The sequence below is a fragment of the Elaeis guineensis genome, unplaced genomic scaffold (assembly GCF_000442705.2).
Source record: "Elaeis guineensis isolate ETL-2024a unplaced genomic scaffold, EG11 Super_Scaffold_1000171, whole genome shotgun sequence".
Lineage (NCBI taxonomy): Eukaryota > Viridiplantae > Streptophyta > Magnoliopsida > Arecales > Arecaceae > Elaeis > Elaeis guineensis.
The window spans coordinates 575,210-594,279 of NW_027332429.1; the positions used below are offsets into that span (position 1 = coordinate 575,210).

The window sequence follows — 19,070 nt, forward strand, 5'->3', positions numbered from 1 at the left end:
TGGGTAATGGAGATTATATCATTTGTTCTTTTAAGGTGGAGGGAGTGTCAATTCTATTGCAAAATCAGTTTTTCACTGTTGATCTTTTTGTATTACGAACCCATGATCCTCAGTTGGTTTTGGAAATATAGTGGTTAAAACAATTTAAGAAAGTTCTATTTGATTTTATCATTTTGGGCCATTAATAACTAAATTTACCACTATTTCTATCGCACAATTATTCTTTGAGATGGTGTTTAAGCTTCATGGTCTGCCAAGAAGCATTGTTATAGACAGAGATCCCATTTTTCTTAGCAAGTTTTGGACTCAGTTATTTATATTGAGTGGCACAACTCTGTTGAGGTCAACTTCCTATCATCCTCAAACTGATGGATTAACTGAGGTGGTTAACAGGTGTTTGCAGTAGTACTTAAGGTGTTTTGTTGCTGAAAATACTTCTATTTGGGTGTCATTATTGCCTATTGCTAAATATATTTTTAATACTTCCTATCACAGTTCAGCTGGTATGGTGTCATTCCAGATTTTATAAGACAGGTCACCTCCTTCAAACCCTTATATATCAGGCAAGAGGATACCTTAGATTCTGTTAATGACTTGTTACAGGACAAGAAGAAGCTTTTGAGTATTTTAAAGGAGAATCTGAAAAAGGCTCAAGTTAAAATGAAGTTGTAGACTGACAAACACAGAAGGAGTGCTCAGTTTAATGTGGGGGAATTGGTGATGGTTAAATTGCAATCTATAAACAGCTTTTGTAGCTAATTCTAAGCCTTTAAAATTGGCTAGCAGGTATTATGGACACTTTGAAATTCTGAAATGCATTGGTTCAGTAGCTTATCAACTTAAGTTATCCCCATCTTCAAGAATTCATCTTGTCTTTCACATTTCATTGCTTAAGAAATTTGAGAACTTTTCTGCGAATTTAGATTCACTTTTTCTTCTAGAGTATTCCTTTGGAAATCATCCTCTTTTGGTACCTTTGGTCATTATTGCTCACAGACAGATTTATAGCAGTAAAGGGTACAAAAATAGTTCTGGTATAATAGCAAGGATTGCCATTGGAAGAGGCATCCTGGAAAGATTTTGATTCCTTTTGTCATTCTTTTCCCTAAGTACACCTTGAAGACAACGTGAATTTTGCACAGGGGGGTATTGTTATGATACAATTAGATAAAGAAGCTATTGGTCAAGCTATACATATGAGCAACTCAAGCAATTAGAAGAGCAAGTGGTGTTCGGGGTCGAGCCTGATATTGAGGAAAAGGATGAGCAAGATTTTGAAGATTTGGAGAAAGCTAATAATGATACAAATGTTGAAGTATTAGCTGAGAATGAGAAGAGTTTAAAGAAGTCTTCAAGAATTAAGAAAGCTCCGATTCACTTGGAAGACTGTGTAGAAAAATTAGTTAAAAGTAGTTAAGCTTTCTGTCAATACTGTTAATAAGCCTTGTAACTGAAGTAACTAAGATGATTTGTTACTAGACTATAAAAATCTAGCTGAGATGTAACATGAACTATTCTAAAAATTGATAATAAACATGGGACTTGAGTCTCTTTTGGGTAGGCTGCTTCTCCTAAAGCAGTAGAAAGGAGGTAGTTGCATGAGTTGTCTTTGGCATTGTTGAAGTGCCAGTCTCTTGGCAATTGCTGTAAGCCACCTCTGTATGCGAGCTCGGAATTTGGATAGTAGCTGCTGGAAAAGGGATAGATGTAGCCTCTAACTTCGGCTTCTTGCTCTTCTACTCTATTTAGTAGCCTGGCAAAAACTACCAACTACAACCTATTGCAGAACAACAAGGGGAAAGCGAATGATTCATTTGAATTAAATAGTTGCTAGCTAGTGAGATGTAATTTTAAGTTGCAGAGGCCTTTTCAAAGGCCAATTTGTAACTGAAAGCAAAATCTTGATATCAAATTATTATGACTGACTTAATATGTTGTGTGACACTAAGGCTTTGTGCCCCTTGTAAATGATTTGTGATTCTAAATTTCTATATGAATGATGAAGAGAAAGACATTTACAGAAAAGAAAGGTATCTTTTTTCTACCTGCATTGCTGCAAATAATTCCACATAAATATGCATGTTTTTTCATTTATCTAAATGCTGTTGCAAATGTTACCAAGAGAACTCTTGGACTCGAGAAGGAATAATATCTAAACCATGCACTAAATTTGAAAGAAGGATGATAAGGACATGCCTCTGAGTTGCGAAGTTGAAGATTTTGTAGCATAGAAATCTAGAATGTGTGAAGAGAAGTATTACCTGCATAGGACTGGTAGCTACCAATAGATCGGCAACCCCTCCCCCGACAACTCGACCATCTAGGCTTGCCAAAGAAACAGTCATCCTAGTAGAGCGACTTCTTGTACCTCTATTATCAATGGGCATAAATGATCCAAATAAGAAGAGTACCTCAAATCGGCCCTACAAAAGCAATCCAGTGAACATATAATATATTAATAAGCAATGAAAGTACAAGATCAAATCATAGGCATAACAACAGAAAGCTGATGAATATAGGAAGATAGTATTATGGCAAACATTTCAAATTAGAGGAATAAAATAAACTTGATACCTATAATAAAAGATGTAGGAAACCTTAGATTTGAAAAAGTACACAGGTTTATATTAATTACAAATTATGTATTTGGAGTACATTGGTAACTAGGGAGAAAATGTATAGATTTTTTCGAGGCCTAGTAACCCCTAGGCCTAGTTATCCAGATATTGGTTTAATAAACTACTGGCTCATTACACAAAAATAAAAGAATAAAGGTACACCGAGGGAAGGAGAAGATTCAATAGAACCCATGGAACCATAAAATCAAGCTTTACATTGTGTATAGGATTGCCCACATAGTACACATATTATTTAACGATATGATTGAAACCAATTAATCATACAAACATATGTGCACATCATAATATGATAGAAATTTCTTGGGGAACACATCAACTAATAAATCATGGGTGGTTGTGTTAACCCAACTAATTAGTCACTAATGATAGTGTTTGCCGATTATATACAATCCCTTACATATACTTGGCATCTACAATATCAACATTCTTTCATCTTCTGGCCTTCTGTAGCAAAGGTTTTGCTAATATGCGGTTACCAAAAGCAAAATTTCTTGAATACAAGATGGATGATATATGCTATTTTTTAAATATTGACATTCACATCATGTAATCTAACACTAGATTTAATAGTTGTTGCACACTTTAGAAAACGCCACTTCATATGAGCACTTTATATTTTACATGGTAGACAAACTAAAATGTTCATAGTCTGGTTGCCATTAAAAGTAGGTCACCACTACTAAAGTCTAAAAATTTGCACATCCCTTATACTTTAGAGTCAGCCTTCCTACAAGAACTACGTTAATTCAAAAAATTCAATCATCCATTATCTGAGCAACGACAACCATCCTATTGAAAGCAAAAGGTTAGAAAGAACTATTTGGTAGCAACTCCACGTGGTCTTGGGAATAGTGGGCTCAAACTGGCTAACGGCTAGGACTTGACAAAGCCTATTTGGTAGCAGTTAAATCAGTAGCGGACTAAAAACAGGGTCCATCAAACAACACTATCAGAGGCCTACTACCAAAATTAGATAAAATTATTAAAAGAATATATCCTATAAGTTAAAAGAAATAAAGACTAAAGTATCACTATAAGTGTCAGAAAAACTAGTCCAACATGAAAACCTTCAACACAATGTAAAGAAGAATACAAATTATGCATTTATCAGTCCTAGACAAAGCCTGTCTATATAAAATGAAAGAACTTGGTACTGGGTTTCCTACTGCAAGGATCCCTATATTTGTGTTTGAATGCCATATCACTACCAGGTTACCTTATAATTAAAAAGATTATAAATAGAATTTATCAATATTTTATACTTCACAAAATGGATAAAGACTATGACATGTCTCTTTAAAAATTATGTAGAGTACACTTACTTTGGACTTTCTGGTCTATAATTCTCTGTGGAGTTAAGCACCTCGATCAAAGAAGTTTACTATACCAAGCATTTAGAATTTATTTCTCATATTTCATTTAGTATAAACATGGATAACATGTCACAATAAATAGGCTATAAGATTCTAAATACGTGGTATAGAGTTAACAATTTTATGGCTATTGATATGAACTAAGATCGGTGCTTGCAACATGAGGGGGCACAACATGCAGCAATCGAAAATTCAATATAGGCAAAAATATTGAGCACATGTATCACCAAGAAATGATTGACACCATCATAGCATGCAAATACAATTCATAAATCGATTGGACAAAACACCTCCTAATTTCTAAAAGATTGCATATGTTGGAGACAGGATGCACCACATATGCATCATGAAGGGAAAATGTGAGCCTCCTGCAAGTACTAAGCATCAAATTATGTGGTTCAGGTATTTCTAACTTCATGTATCCTTGAATATGATCCTCATTCGATGTTGATGGTGCATAAGTTAGAAAGGCCTAAAATATCTGATCATAGTGATGTTTTACCTAGGAATTCATACGATTTGAAAATAAAAATAAAAACCATCATGAAAATAACCGCATCAAACTGGATATTCGATTCTCTAGTTTCAAATCAAAAACCTAAGAAATACTATACAGTAACATTAATTTGATAATCAAGTTGTAATCAATAGGATTGCTTCATCTACATGAGGTCATCTAACATGTCAATAAAATTAAATCATGAAAATGATACTATAAAGAAATTCTACATAGGTCAACAAGAACATAGGGCAGGCCAGGCTGGGTCCAGGTCTGGTTCTTATGGCTGGGCCTGGCCTACGTGAAGGCCCTGTCCGCTGCACCAGGCACTAGCTCCCCATCGAAATTTTTTTTTTCTTTTTTGAAAAAAAGAGCTGGAGGAAGACTCCCATCGAGAGTCTTCTTCTCTGATGAGTCTGGATGGGAAACTGACTCCTAGGACAGGCCGGACTCGGGCGGAACTCCCGGAAGCCCTCTATAAAAAGGAACCTCTCCCCTCCAAGGCACTCCACCATGAGTAATCCCTCTTCTTTCCTGTTCTTTTCAAGGCCTTGAACCATCACTGTCGGTGGAGAAATTTGCCAAAAATTGCATGTCCCCTATTCTTTTTTTATTTTTTCTGCTTCTTCCGACAACCTACATCACCGACATTCATCACCAAGGGCCTCAGCCCACCCCTGCATCATTTTCTTGTCGAAGATGGAGCCCTAGTCACCGGCGAGAGAGCTGGGACACAAAAATTATTATAGATAAGAACACTGTGAATGCGATGTTCCCAGTTTGGAATAGCAGCCCTATCCTTCGTTTCCAAATTAGACCTTTTTCGGAACTATAAATCATGTACCACGTCTAACTCCTTTTCTTCTCCTCTCTATTTCAATCTCCTTCTCTTCTTCGTTCTTGACACCTTTCTCATTATTGCTCTTGTGGTTCTGCTTTAGAATGTCCATGGAAGAATTGTTCTTACTGTTCTACAGCGATGGTATGGAGGGGACAAGAGGTTTCTTGTTGCCTTACCAAAAGCAACAACAACAAAATAATGACGGGTTGGTGTTATTTTCCTACAAGACCGATGATGCTTGCCCTGCTTTCCTATTTCCTCACCAATTCCTTTCTCTCTATTGATCAATCCTGAGCCAATGTTAGCCTCCATGTACATTCTTCTTATTTGAATCAAGCAAGATTTTCTTTTTTGGACAAAAAAATTGTGTAAGATCGAATATTTTAATTCGATTTTGTTCTATTTCTGAAACAAAGCAATCAGCCGGGAGCGGTGCTCCCCCAGCATCACACGGCCAAATGAGGACTTTATTGCTTCCCGTTTGGAGCAGAAATAGAACAAAACCGAATTAAAATATTCAATCTTACAAAGATTTTTTGTCCCAAAAAAAAAATCTTGCTTGATTCAAATAAGGAGAACGTACCTGGAGGCTAACATTGGCTAAGGATTGATCAATAAAGAGAAAGGGATTGGCAAGGGAATATGAAAGCGGGGCAACCATCATCAGTCTTGTAGGAAATAACACCAACCCGTCATCATTTGTTGTTGTTGCCATTGGTAAGGCAACAAGAAACCTGTTGTCCCCTCCATACCACCACTGTAGAATAGTGAGAACAATGCTTCCATGGTCACTCTAAAGTAGAACCACAAGAGCAACAATGAGAAAGGTATCAAGAAAGAAGAAGAGAAGGAGATTGAAATAGAGAGGAGAAGAAAAGGAGTTAGACGTGGTACATGATTTATAAATCCAAAAAAGGTCTAATTTGGAAATGAAGGATCGGGCTGCTATTCCAAATTGGGAACATCGTGTTCATATTGTTCTTATCTATAATAAAATTATTCGGCCCAATTTTAGGCTGGTTTCCTCCTCTTCCCACCCGCCCCCATTGGTGCAGGGACAGATCTCGATCAGGCTTGGCCCAGATTTGCACATTCTTCTTTCATCTTTTATGATACAAGAGAAGATATTGATGAAGGCCGAGTGATATGAGGTAGCTTTTAATAACTAAATCTTTTGAGCATCTGTTTTCGAGCAAAACCAAAATTTTCAATCGAGATGGTAAAGAATAGGAGTTTTGATATTTATATTACAAAAATAAACATGCAATGCACGGGGCCAATATATTTACTATATGACAAGTCGTCTCCTCTGGGAGATGGACTGGATTTGTAATGAAAAAGAGATTGAGGTTTGATGATATAGTTGTTTTCTACAAATGTAGGAGGCTACAAAATCCATATTTTTTATCGACATTGAGTACAAAAAGCGTATATATGGTAGTAACTCATTTTTGAGTCATATAGAAGAGAAAGGGGAGAAGAATAGCTGTAACTTCCTTTCCATATGAGTCAAAGAGGAGTTATTACAATATGTATAGTTTCGTATTCAATGTCGGTAAAAAAAAAATAAGGATGTCGCAACCCTCCGCACTTATAGAAAATAACTATATCATTGGTTTCAATATTTTTTTGTAATATCCAACATGGATATTAAAGCCCAATAAAAAAAAAGGGGGTTAGCACGGGCTGTGCACGTACTGGTTCGAAAGAAACAGGACTCCCAATGGGAGTCCCTTTCGTATGGTCTCCCAATAGAGATTGAAAGTCGGGGAGGACTCGGACTCCTCCCCCGACACTCTATAAGAAGGAGGACCCTCCCCTTGGAACCCCCACTGCTCCGATCGCCATTCATCATCGGAGATTGCTCACAAAAGCCGTGTATGCCCTTTTCGTGTTTGCCTCAAATTCTCATCGAAGATCTCACCAGAGTCGGAGGTAAGCCCCAGCCCTCCTTCCTCTCTTCCTTCCCCTCCTTCCCATGGTTTCATTCACCCTTGCTGACCATCAGGTTCATCAAAAAATCTACAAAACTATAAGGCCCTATTTTGCTCTGTTCGATCGAGCCTTCTCTTCCTTGTTTCCGACCATCGATGCCACTGCCGTGATGCCACACCCCTGTAGCGTGACCCCCACCTCCCTAACCTTCTTCCTTGAAGTCATGGCCACCAGTGATCGGCCAATGATTGGAGAAATTCAAGAAAAAGGAGTGGATCCCCTGTTATCTCTTGTTTTTTTAATCTCCACCGGTCGAGCCTCGTCACCGGCCATCTTTGGCTCCATTGTCATCGATCGTCGCTGTCGGACCACCGATCATACCACCACAGCTGTCAGACCACGGGCAAATGTGCCAAAGGTCCTTCCCTATTCGGCCAAAGAAGAGAAGAAAGAAAGAAGAAAAGAAAAAAGAAAAGAAAGAAAGAAAGAAGAAAGAAGAAAAGAAGAAAAGAAGAAAAGAAAAAAAGGGAAAGAGAAAAGGAAAAGAAAAAAAAAGAGAGAGACTTTCTCTCTCTGCTCTCTCTCTTCCATCTTCTCTTTTCTTTCTCTCTCCACTTTCTCTCTCTAGTTTATTTCTCTTTCCTATGATTTTCTAAAATTATGAGAAGAGTGATGATGAGTTTGAATGATTCTAATAGAAATGTCTTGATCCGTGGTTGTCAGGTAGTATGCCAGCACTTTGATCAAATCATGAATCATTAGATTTGATCATCCATGATTTTATTTTGAATTATTTGTATACGAGTGTAATCATGACTTGATTAGATTATTTTGATTGGACCAATCAAGATGTTAGATCGTGACACCTGATCAATTTGGATTGTACCTCATGAATTCTTTCTCCTCTAATTTTCTCTCTCCACTTGATTTATGAACCCAATGAAGGAACCTCGGTCCTATCACTTCGAATCTGATTGGATCTAATAGTCAAACTTTGGACTATCTATGTTCTAATTGAATTTTGATCAGATAAATTAGATGATCGGATCAATCTAAACTGTTAAATATAGTATTCGTATTCTTTTTGATTATTGAACTTGATCTTGTATAGGGATCGTTGACACCTGATAATGGATATTGTGATATGATCTATGAACTAAAAAATTTGAAAAGATATTTTTAGAATTATGTAGATTTATTGAAATACATATGAGGTAAGTAATACTTTATTTTTTTTAGATTTATCGATAAATTATAATATATTTTTCTAACATGATTTGATAAATGATGCATGAATTGGATGAATGATATTTTATTATATGAAAATATCATATTTTGATATGTTATGATGAAGCATGATTGAATATATTGATTTTATTATGTATTATATTGATTGATTTTGATACCACATGATTTTATATTTTCTTATCGAATTAGAATAAGAAATATAATTTATAAAAATTTTGATATAAGAATAATATGAATTGACAACCTATGTAAAAAACCCGCCAATGGGAACATATACATTGGCAATTGATTTGTCCTGAGCATTTATGTCACCAGCGAGATCAGTGACATATCGCTAGTGAGACCAGCGACAAACCGCTAGTGAGACCAGCGATTCTGAAGAACTTTGTTGTTAGATATTCACAGTCGACTGCAAGAAAATACGCGGTGTTATAACCCTACCATAGAGAAAATATGGTCATAACTCATGGTTGATGAAAAGAACTTAAGAATGAAAGAAGTTGAAATCTCAAAAAAAATTTGAATTTTTGAAAAAGAAATAAATTTAGCATGAATTGTATTGCATAATTGAAATTGATTTCAAATTGATAAACTCTATATACTTATTTTCTATGAATGATTATTTACTTTAATGCCTGATGAAATCTATTGAAAGTTATCATTACTTACTGGGCTGTCTTGCTTATTATCTCTTATTTTACTATTTTTATAGATGTTGAAAAATTAAGATGATACAAGAAATGAATGAAAGAGTGATGAGAAGCACAACCTCCATACTTTTATTTTAGATTGAAAGTCTTATTGAATTTGATGTAAGACTTTTGAACATTATTATATTTTTAAGATATTAAAGAAGAAATTTAGATTGTTTTGTTTTGGATTTAAATTATTGACTAATTATTCCACTGTTGGTTTGTGATAGCATGATAAGATGCCTTGCATGCTTGCGAGAAGAGTTTCCTATAAGTATGCGGCGGTTGCTATGATCTTCGGCTCATAATCTCGGGTCAAGGGCATGACAATTAAAGTGGTATTAGAGCATAAATTAATAAATTATGAAATATAGAATCAGATATAGAATGAGTATGAGTGAATAGACACTAGGGCCATTATGGTGTTGATCCTTGATGATTGTAGTATGAGAAATCTTTATGATTTTTGGTTAAACATTGAGATTATCTATGAAAGGACCACAAGAGATTATGACATGTAGAATTTGAAATATGATGGATGATCTATGGATTATGATATGATTAATTAGATTTTGATTGAAAGTAATTGCAAAAGAATTGACATGAAAATTTTATTATGCATTATGGTTATTAATTTGATCATTGATTATTTGAGTGAATCGTAAGCTCAAATTCAATACGAGAATAATACTATGATATTACTCCTAGTTGAAAGTTGACTATTATTGGTAAGATAAAGATTTGATGATAAAATATTATTCCAGGATGGACTAAGAAAGTCTTTTATGATACTTGATTAGAATATTTATCAAAATTAAACTTGGTATATGGATCATGTATAAAGTCGCATATTAGGATGAATGTATATTTGGACATATTACAAAGAAGTCTATTTCTTATTGATAAGATCGATTATGAGATTATAGGATATTCATTGTGCTGGAATCTTTAATTATCATCCTTGGATCTAAATAATAGATCTTATTTGTATCTCTTGGAGACCATATAATGTGTATAAAATTTCAATTTAAAGATTTATATCTAAGTGGATCAAAGAATTTTTTAATATTATTGTTGAGGTTGTTAGTAAAAGATTGCTTTCTTTAGATTAAGATAAAAGATCTGATTTATATATATTCGAGATTATGGGACTCGTGTAAATTTATAATTTTAAAATTTAGATTTAGAAATTGATATGGAGTTTCTTTGCTTTTGTTAATGAGGTTCCTGATTGAATCTACTATTAAATAGAGATTTGATTTTTCAAGGCTTGTATGATTATTATGAAAGGATACTTGATAGATATTAAGGATCTTGATGATAGAAACTTGAGAAAAGATAATGATTCAAAATTTTTATATGTTCTGATTATGTCCTAACTTGATGGAGCATCGAAGAATTTTCTTATTAATTTGACTTATAGGATTTTGATTTGGAATTATCTAACTGAATTGATACGAGAATTAAGATTTAATTCATATTGGATAATAATAGATCTATATGATGGTTTTGAATGTGATATTGGACTCAAGGGATAATCAAGATTATTATACACCAGCAAAAGTAGGAATGAGAATCAGAAGTTAATCTTTGACTTCAAATGAAATTTGAAATTTTAAATCTTTTCCATTGATAAGATAAAAAAATAATTTGATTAAAAATTTTTTTGTGAACTAAAAAATTTTGATTGTTAGAATAGAGTGCGCAGTGAAAGCATGGTGATCTAGATTATTTTGAGTAAGTCAGAAATATTGACTCTTTGAGTTAAAGAATTATGATAGATAAATAATTTGATATAAAAAATTTATTGACATTAGAAAGAATAATATTTTTAAAATTTTGGATTATTTTGGATATCTTTAATGTGATTTTCAAAAATAGTACTTCCATCTACTATGTTATGAAAATATTTAGCATCCTAATTCTAGAATGAGTGGACCTTTGATTTTTGACTTTTAGATTAGAATATTTAGAGATAATTTTTTTTATTCTATAATTAAATTTTATAATTTCTATTTATTAGAAAAATTTAAGATTATTTATCGAACATTAATTTTGATCTTAGATTATTATACTCAAATATTTATCTCCAAAGAGTATAATAAAATTTGAAGTTTGAATTCTTTTGATTATTATTATTTTACTGACTGATTAGAAAAGATTGAGGTTACTATTGATATTGATGATTGTTCTACAAAAGATGGATTGGAGTTATTTATAATTTAATCTTGTAATGAATCAATTAATTAAGAGTAGTTAATGTTTAGATAAAGAAAATTTATATACTTACTTAGAATAAAGACATTGATTTTGATTATAAGAAAAAAATGGTTTTGGTTTAGATCAACTTTTGAGTTATTATTTTTCTTATGGAATGACTTAATGATAAAATTTCTTCAAGAATTAGAATATTTAAGAGTTTGAGAGCTTGAGTAAGAAAATTTCGATGACTAAAAATAGTGGTTTTGATTCTAATCAACACCGATGATATTGATCTTTTCCTATGAAATGACTTAATGATGAAGTTGCATCGAGAACTAAAATATCAAAAATTTGAGGATGAGATTAAAATGATGAATTTCCAACCTTTGGAAGCATGACTGAGAGAAAATATTTTAAATTTCAACTGATTAGGATGTCATCATATGATTCACATAAGTATATTTTCCTATCTTATGATGGGTTGATTAATTAAGAGTGGTTAGTATTTTGATAAAAAAATAAAATTTTTACTCAAGAATTAAGATATTGATTTTCTTCTATTTCAAGAGATAGGTTTGATTTTAAACTAATTATGAGGTATTGAACCTTACTTTTATAGGAAATGCGATCATGATTTTGAAATCTTAAAAATTAAAATTTTTGAGATGTTGATTTTGATAATAAGAAAATGAATGGTTCTGATTCAGATCAACACTTGACATATTGACCTTTTCCTGGTGAAATGCCTCAAGAATGGATTTGTATTAAGAATTAGAATATTGAAATATTTGTGGGTGAGATTTTAACCATAAATACCAAGTAAGAATTTTTGAAGACTTAAGCAAGAAAAATTTTGAGGATAAATTTTTTTTTAAGAGAGAAGAATGTAATTATCCAGTATGGATATTAAAACCCAATAAAAAAAAAGGGGTCAGTGTAGGCTGTGCACGCACTGGTTGGAAAGAAACAAGACTCCCAATGGGAGTCCCTTCATGTGGTCTCTCGATGGAGATCGAAAGTCGGGGAGGACTCGGACTCCTTTCTCGACACTCTATAAGAAGGACGACCCTCCCCTTAGAACCCCCATTGCTATGATCGTCGTTCATCATCGAAGATTGCTCGCGAAAGCTGTGCATGCTCTTCTGGTGTTTGCCTCAAATTCTAATCAGAGACCTCACTGGAGTCGAAGGTAGGCACCAACCCTCCTTTCTCTCTTCCTTCCCCTCTTTCTCATGGCTTCGTGCACCCTTGTGGACTGTCAGGTTCGCCAAAAAATCCACAAAACCATGAGGCCCTATTTTGCTCTGTTCGATCGAGCCTTCTCTTGTTTCCGACCATCAATGCCGCAGCCCGTGGTGTCGCACCCCTGTAGCATGACCCCCACCTCCCTAATGTTCTTTTTCGAAGGTCATACCTCCCTAATGTTTTTTTTCGAAGATCATGGCTGTCAGTGATCGACCAATGATTGGAGAAATTTAAGAAAAAGGGGTGGGTCCCCTATTTTTTGTTATTTTTTTAATCACCATCGGTCGAGCCTTGCTGCTGGCCATCTTTGGGTCCACAACCATCAATCGTCACTGCCAAACCACCGATCGTACCACCACAGCTATCAGACCATGGGCAAATGTGCCTCAGGTCCTTCCTCTATTCGGTGAAAGGAGAGAAGAAAGAAAGAAGAAAAGAAAAAAGAAAGAAAAAAAGAAGAAAAGAAGAAAAGAAAAAAAAGAAAGAGAAAAGGAAAAGAAAAAAAGAAAAAGAGAGAGAGAGACTTTCTCTCTCTACTCTCTCTTCCATCTTCTCTCTTCTTTCTCTCTCCACTTTCTCTCTCTAAAATTTTCTCTCTCTAGATTGTTTCTCTCCCCTATGATTTTCTAGAATTATGAGAAGAGTGATGATGATTTTGAATGATTCTGGTAGAAGTATCCTGATTCGTGGTTGTCAGATAGTATGCCAGCACCTTGATCAAATTATGAACCATTAGATTTGATCATCCATAATTTTTTTTTGAATTATCTGTATATTGGTATAATCATGACTTGATTAGATTATTTTGATTGGATCAATCAAGATGTTAGATCATGTCATCTGATCAATTTGAATTGTACCTCATGAATTCTCTCTCCTCTGATTTTTTCTCTCCACTTAATTTATGAACCCAATGAAGGAACCTTGATCCTATCACTTCGAATCTAATTTGATCTGATAGTCAAACTCTAAACTATCTATATTCTAATTGAATTTTAATCAAATGAAAGTAGATGATTGAACCATCTAAACCATTGAATATGGTATTCGTATTCTTTCTGATTATTGAACTTAATCTTGTATAGGGATCGTTGACACCTGATAATCGGATATTATGATACGATCTATGAACTAAAGATTACGAAAAAATATTTTTAAAATTATGTGGATTTATTGAAATACGTATGAGGTAAGTAATGCTTCACTTTTTTTAGATTTATCGATAAATTATAATATATTTTTCTGACATGATTTGTGAAACAATACATGAATTGGATGAATGATATTTTGTTATGAAAATATCATATTTTGATATGTTATGATGAAGCATGATTGAACATATTGATTTCGTTATACATTACGTTGATTAATTTTGATATCACATGATTTTATGTTTTCTTATCGAATTAGAATAAAAATATGATTTATGAAGAATTTTGATATAAGAATAATATGAATTGACAATCTGACTATGTAAAGGACCCCACCAATGGGGGGCATATACGTTGGCAATTGATTTATTCTGAGGGTTTACATCGCCAGCGAGACCAGCGACATGTCGCCAGCGAGACCAATGACAAACCATCAGTGAGACTAGCGGTTCTGAAAGACTTTACTGCCAGATGATTCGCAACCCACCGAAGAAGATATGCGGTGTTATGATCCTGCCACAGAAAAAATATGGTCATAGCTTATGGTTGATGAAAAAAACTTAAGAATAAAAGAAGTTAAAATCTCGAAAGAAATTTAATTTTTAAAAAAGAAATAAATTTAGCATGAATTGTATTGCATAATTAAAATTGATTTAAATTAATAAACTCTATATGCTTATTTTTGATGAATGATTATTTACTTTAATGCCTGATAAAATTTATTGAAAGTGATCATTGCTTACTAGACTGTCTAACTCATTACCTCCTATTTTACTATTTTTATAGATGTTGAGAAATTAAGATGATATAAGAAATGAATGGGAGAGTGATGAGAAGCACAACCTTCATACTTTTATTTTAGATTGAAAGTTTTATTGAATTTGATGTAAGAAGTTTTGAACATTGTTATCTTTTTGAGATATTAAAAAAAAATTTAGATTGTTATGTTTTGGATTTAAATATTTACTAACTATTCCACTGTTGCTTTGTGATAGCATGATAAGATGCCTTGCATGCTTATGGGGAGAGTTTTCTATAAGTATGCGACGATTGCCATGACCTTTGGCTCATAATCTCGGTCGGAGGCATGACAACTAAAAGCAAGTTGTTCATAAGTAGCTTATTTAAGAGATCTGGAGAGAACTTAAGGACTTTTAAGATTTTCACTTATATAGTTTATGCTAAAAATCAAGATAATATTTTATCTTATAATTACATGGTTGGGTACAAAATACCCACGATCGAAGTTCTCAACAGGATTAGCCCTTGCGAGCTCCGCCCGGACTCCCACGGAGACGAGCTCCGTCACCAACTTCAACTGCCGGTAAGATCCGACCAGACTCCCACGGGAGCCGGACTTCGCACCTAACTTCAACTGCAGGAGGACTTCGCCCGGACTCCTACGGGAGCCAGCTCCGTCGCCAACGTCAACCGCTGGTAAGATCTGTCCGGACTCCTACGGGAGCCGGACTCCGTCGACAACTTCAACCGCAAGTAGACTCCGCCCGAACTCCTACGGGAGTCGGGCTCCGTCCTCAACATCAACTGTCGGTAAGCCTTGTCCGGACTCCTACGGGAGCCGGACTTCGCCTTTGACTTTAATTGCAGGAAGACGCCGCCCGAACTCCTACGGGAGCGGGCTCCGTCCTCAACATCAACTGCTGGTAAGCCTTGTCCGGACTCCTACGGGAACCGGACTCCGCCGATAACTTCAACTACAAGTAGACTCCGCCCGAACTCCTACGGGAGCCGGGCTCCGTCCTCAACATCAACTGCTGGTCGAACTTCGCACCTAACTTCAACTGCAGGAGGACTTCGCCCGGACTCCTACGGGAGCCGAACTTCGCCTTTAACTTTAATTGCAGGAAGACTCCACCCGGACTCCTACGGGAGCGGGCTTCATCCTCGACTCCAACAGCTGCAGACAGACTTCGTCCGGACTCCTACGGGAGCCGGACTCCCCCACGACTTCAACTGCAGGTAGACTTCGTCCGGACTCCTACGAAAGCCAAACTCCATCTTCTATTCCGACTGCGAAAGACCTCGCCCAAACTCCTACGGATACCGGACCTCACTACCGACTCCAACCGAACTTCGGCCGACAAGTCTGGACCCCCTGGTAGGCCACAGTAACGGACAACACTGCTCCACTCCCTGCGGCGGGCCCTACGCAGCTCCATTACTCCCTGACAGGCCGTATTAACGGCCATGATTCTGCCCCACTCCCTGCGGCGGATCCTGTGCGATTCCACCACTCCATGATGAGTCACGACAGCGGACGCCGCTCCACTCCCCGTAACTGATTCCACGTGGCGAGCCACAACGATAGCCACGATCCCACTCCATTACCCTCCGCAATAAATTCCTCCTGGCTCTGGGTGGCCCACGACCAGACGGTTACGGGCGTCGCTATCAATTTGTTGCCCCCTCCATCTATAAAAGGGGGACCCCAGATACGTTATTCTATAAGCTCTCATCTTTCATCTAAAAACTCTGCTAAATTCTCCGTTCGAGCACTCCATTCTTGTTGAGGCAGAGAACTGACTTGAGCGTCGGAGGGTCTTGCCGGAGCAACCCCACCTCCGGTTTAGACTTCCTTTGCAGGTCCCAGCGGCGACCGCAACTTCCTCGACTCTAGCTTCTTCGGCGCAAGCGGATTTTTGCACCAACAGGATTGGGCTAGAGGAAGGGCAGTGTCTTCGCAATACCCTTATTCTTAAAGGAGCGCTTAACGGATCCACCTTCGGTCATCTTATCTGGCACCCACTCCTCCTTTCCTCATCTGATGCCTTCTCGCGAGGCATTCGCACAACTACCTCCGATATGGTCGCCGACAAGGAGTGGCCGGACGATCGGCCTCTATCGGATTGCGTCAACACCATTTCGGGGGGATCCCGACGGGAGGCAACCAACATACCGGCTGTATCCCCCAAGCGGCAAAAGGTTGAAGAGCCCATAACCTTTATCGAAGAAGACACCCAGGGAGTCCAATTCCCTCATAACGATGCAGTCGTAGTTTTCTTGAATATAGCAAATTACGACGTCCGTCGCATTCTTGTCGACAACGGAAGTTCGGCCGACATCTTGTTCTACGATGCCTTTTCAAGAATGTCCGCTCTTGGCGGTCATTTGAGGCCGATTTGCTCCCCCCTGGTAGGGTTTACCGGTGACGCCGTTCCGATGGAAGGAATGATAGCTTTGACTGTGGCCGCAGGTCAATATCCAAAGCAATCCAGGGCTCTGGTGAATTTCTTGGTGGTGAAGGCGCCATCCGCCTACAATGCAATCCTTGGCCGACCCGGCCTCAATGCTCTCCGAGCTGTCGTTTCGACCTACCATTTGAAGTTGAAGTTCCCCACCAACCAGGGGATCGGAGAGGTCCGGGGAGACCAAGCCCTGGCCAGACACTACTACAGCATCGCCTTGCAAAGAAGCGATCAGGCTGACCCCTGTCCCGTCGATGGACTAGATGCTCGCGATGACCTCGCCGAAGAAAGGGGCGGCCCGATCGAAGATCTGGTACCAATCCCTTTGAATGATGGGAACGCGGAGCATGTGGCGCTAATTGGCTCCAACCTGGGGGAGGAAGTGCGGACGCGTCTTATTGATTTTCTACGAAGGAATGCGGATGTTTTCGCTTGGGTTCCAGCAGACATGTCGGGGATTGACACAGAAGTCATGGAGCATCATCTGGCCGTCGATCCAAAGCATCGACTGACGAAAGAAAAAATCCGGAGTCATGCCCCGGAGAGGCAGAAGGCGATAGCCGAGGAAGTGGATAAGCTCCTCAAGGCCGGATTCATTAAGGAAGTCAATTATCCTGATTGGATTTCCAATGTTGTTCTGGTCAAAAAAGCAAACGACAAGTGGAGGATGTGCATAGACTTCAAAAAGCTGAATAAGACTTGTCCAAAGGACAGCTACCCCCTTTCCAGAATTGACCAACTGGTGGACGCGACCTCAGGCCATGAGCTCCTCACCTTTATGGATGCGTTCTCCGGCTATAATCAAATTAGAATGGCATCGGAAGATGAAGAAAAGACAGCTTTCATCACTAATCGTGGCCTTTACTGTTACAGGGTCATGCCTTTCGGCCTCAAGAATGCGGGCGCAACCTACCAATGGTTGGTGAACAAAATCTTCAAAGAGCAGATCGGCCGAAACATGGAGGTCTACGTGGACGATATGCTCGTGAAAAGCAAGTCTTCCAAAAATCATGTCGCCGACCTCGAGGAGACCTTTGACGCTCTCCGAAAGTATAGAATGAAGCTGAACCCAACTAAATACGCTTTCGGAGTAACCTTAGGAAAGTTCCTGGGCTTCATGGTATCAGGGCGCGGGATTGAGGCCAATCCAGAGAAAATTCGTGCCATCCAGGAGATGACCGCCCCAAAGTCGATCAAAGAGGTTCAGCGCCTCACAGGGAGGATAGCGCTCTTAATCGCTTCGTTGCGAGGTCGGCCGAACGGTGCTTGCCCTTCTTTCAAACCCTCAAGCAGTCGAAGAATTTCTGTTGTACTTCTGAGTGCCAACGATGTTCGAAGAGTTAAAAAGCTACCTTAGCTCACCCCCGCTGTTGGCAAAGCCTGAACCTGGGGAGGAACTATTTTTATACCTAGCGGTCTCTCCCATGGCCCTCGCAGCCGTCCTTGTCAAAGAAGAAACGAAAGTCCAGCGACCAGTCTACTACATTAGCCGTGCACTGAGGGACGCCAAGACCAGGTACACCAAATTAGAAAAACTGACTTACGCCTTGTTGATTGCAGCTCGGAGGCTCCGACCCTACTTTCAAGGGCACACCGTGACACTACTCATCGACCAACCAATCAAGGCGGTCCTGCACCGGGCAGATACCTCCGGGAGGATGGCGAAATGGGCGATCGAGCTCACAGAATTCGACATCAATTATCAACCCAGGCCAGCAGTGAAGGCCCAAATACTGGCAGATTTCATAGTAGAGTGTACAATCCCAGAGGAGGCTGAACTTGAACAAAGCAAAGGTGACGACCTGAAGTCCCAACTGAACTCCCCCAACGAAGAGGCTAGTCCCTCCGATCGCTTTTGGACCCTCTATGTGGACGGATCTTCCAACATGTCGGGAGCAGGCGCAGGCCTGATTTTGGTCAGTCCAGAGGGGGTCATCGTGGAGTACGCCCTGCATTTCGAGTTTCCCGCAACAAACAATGGAGCGGAATATGAAGCTCTGATCGCAGGGCTAAGGATCGCCAAAGAACTGGGAATAGGT

At 37.9% G+C, this 19,070-nt stretch overlaps 1 pseudogene; it reads right to left on the reverse strand.

The window, feature by feature from the left end:
- LOC140854567 (AT-hook motif nuclear-localized protein 1-like) overlaps window positions 1-19,070 on the reverse strand; it is a 42,687-nt pseudogene that overhangs the window by 1,799 nt on the left and 21,818 nt on the right.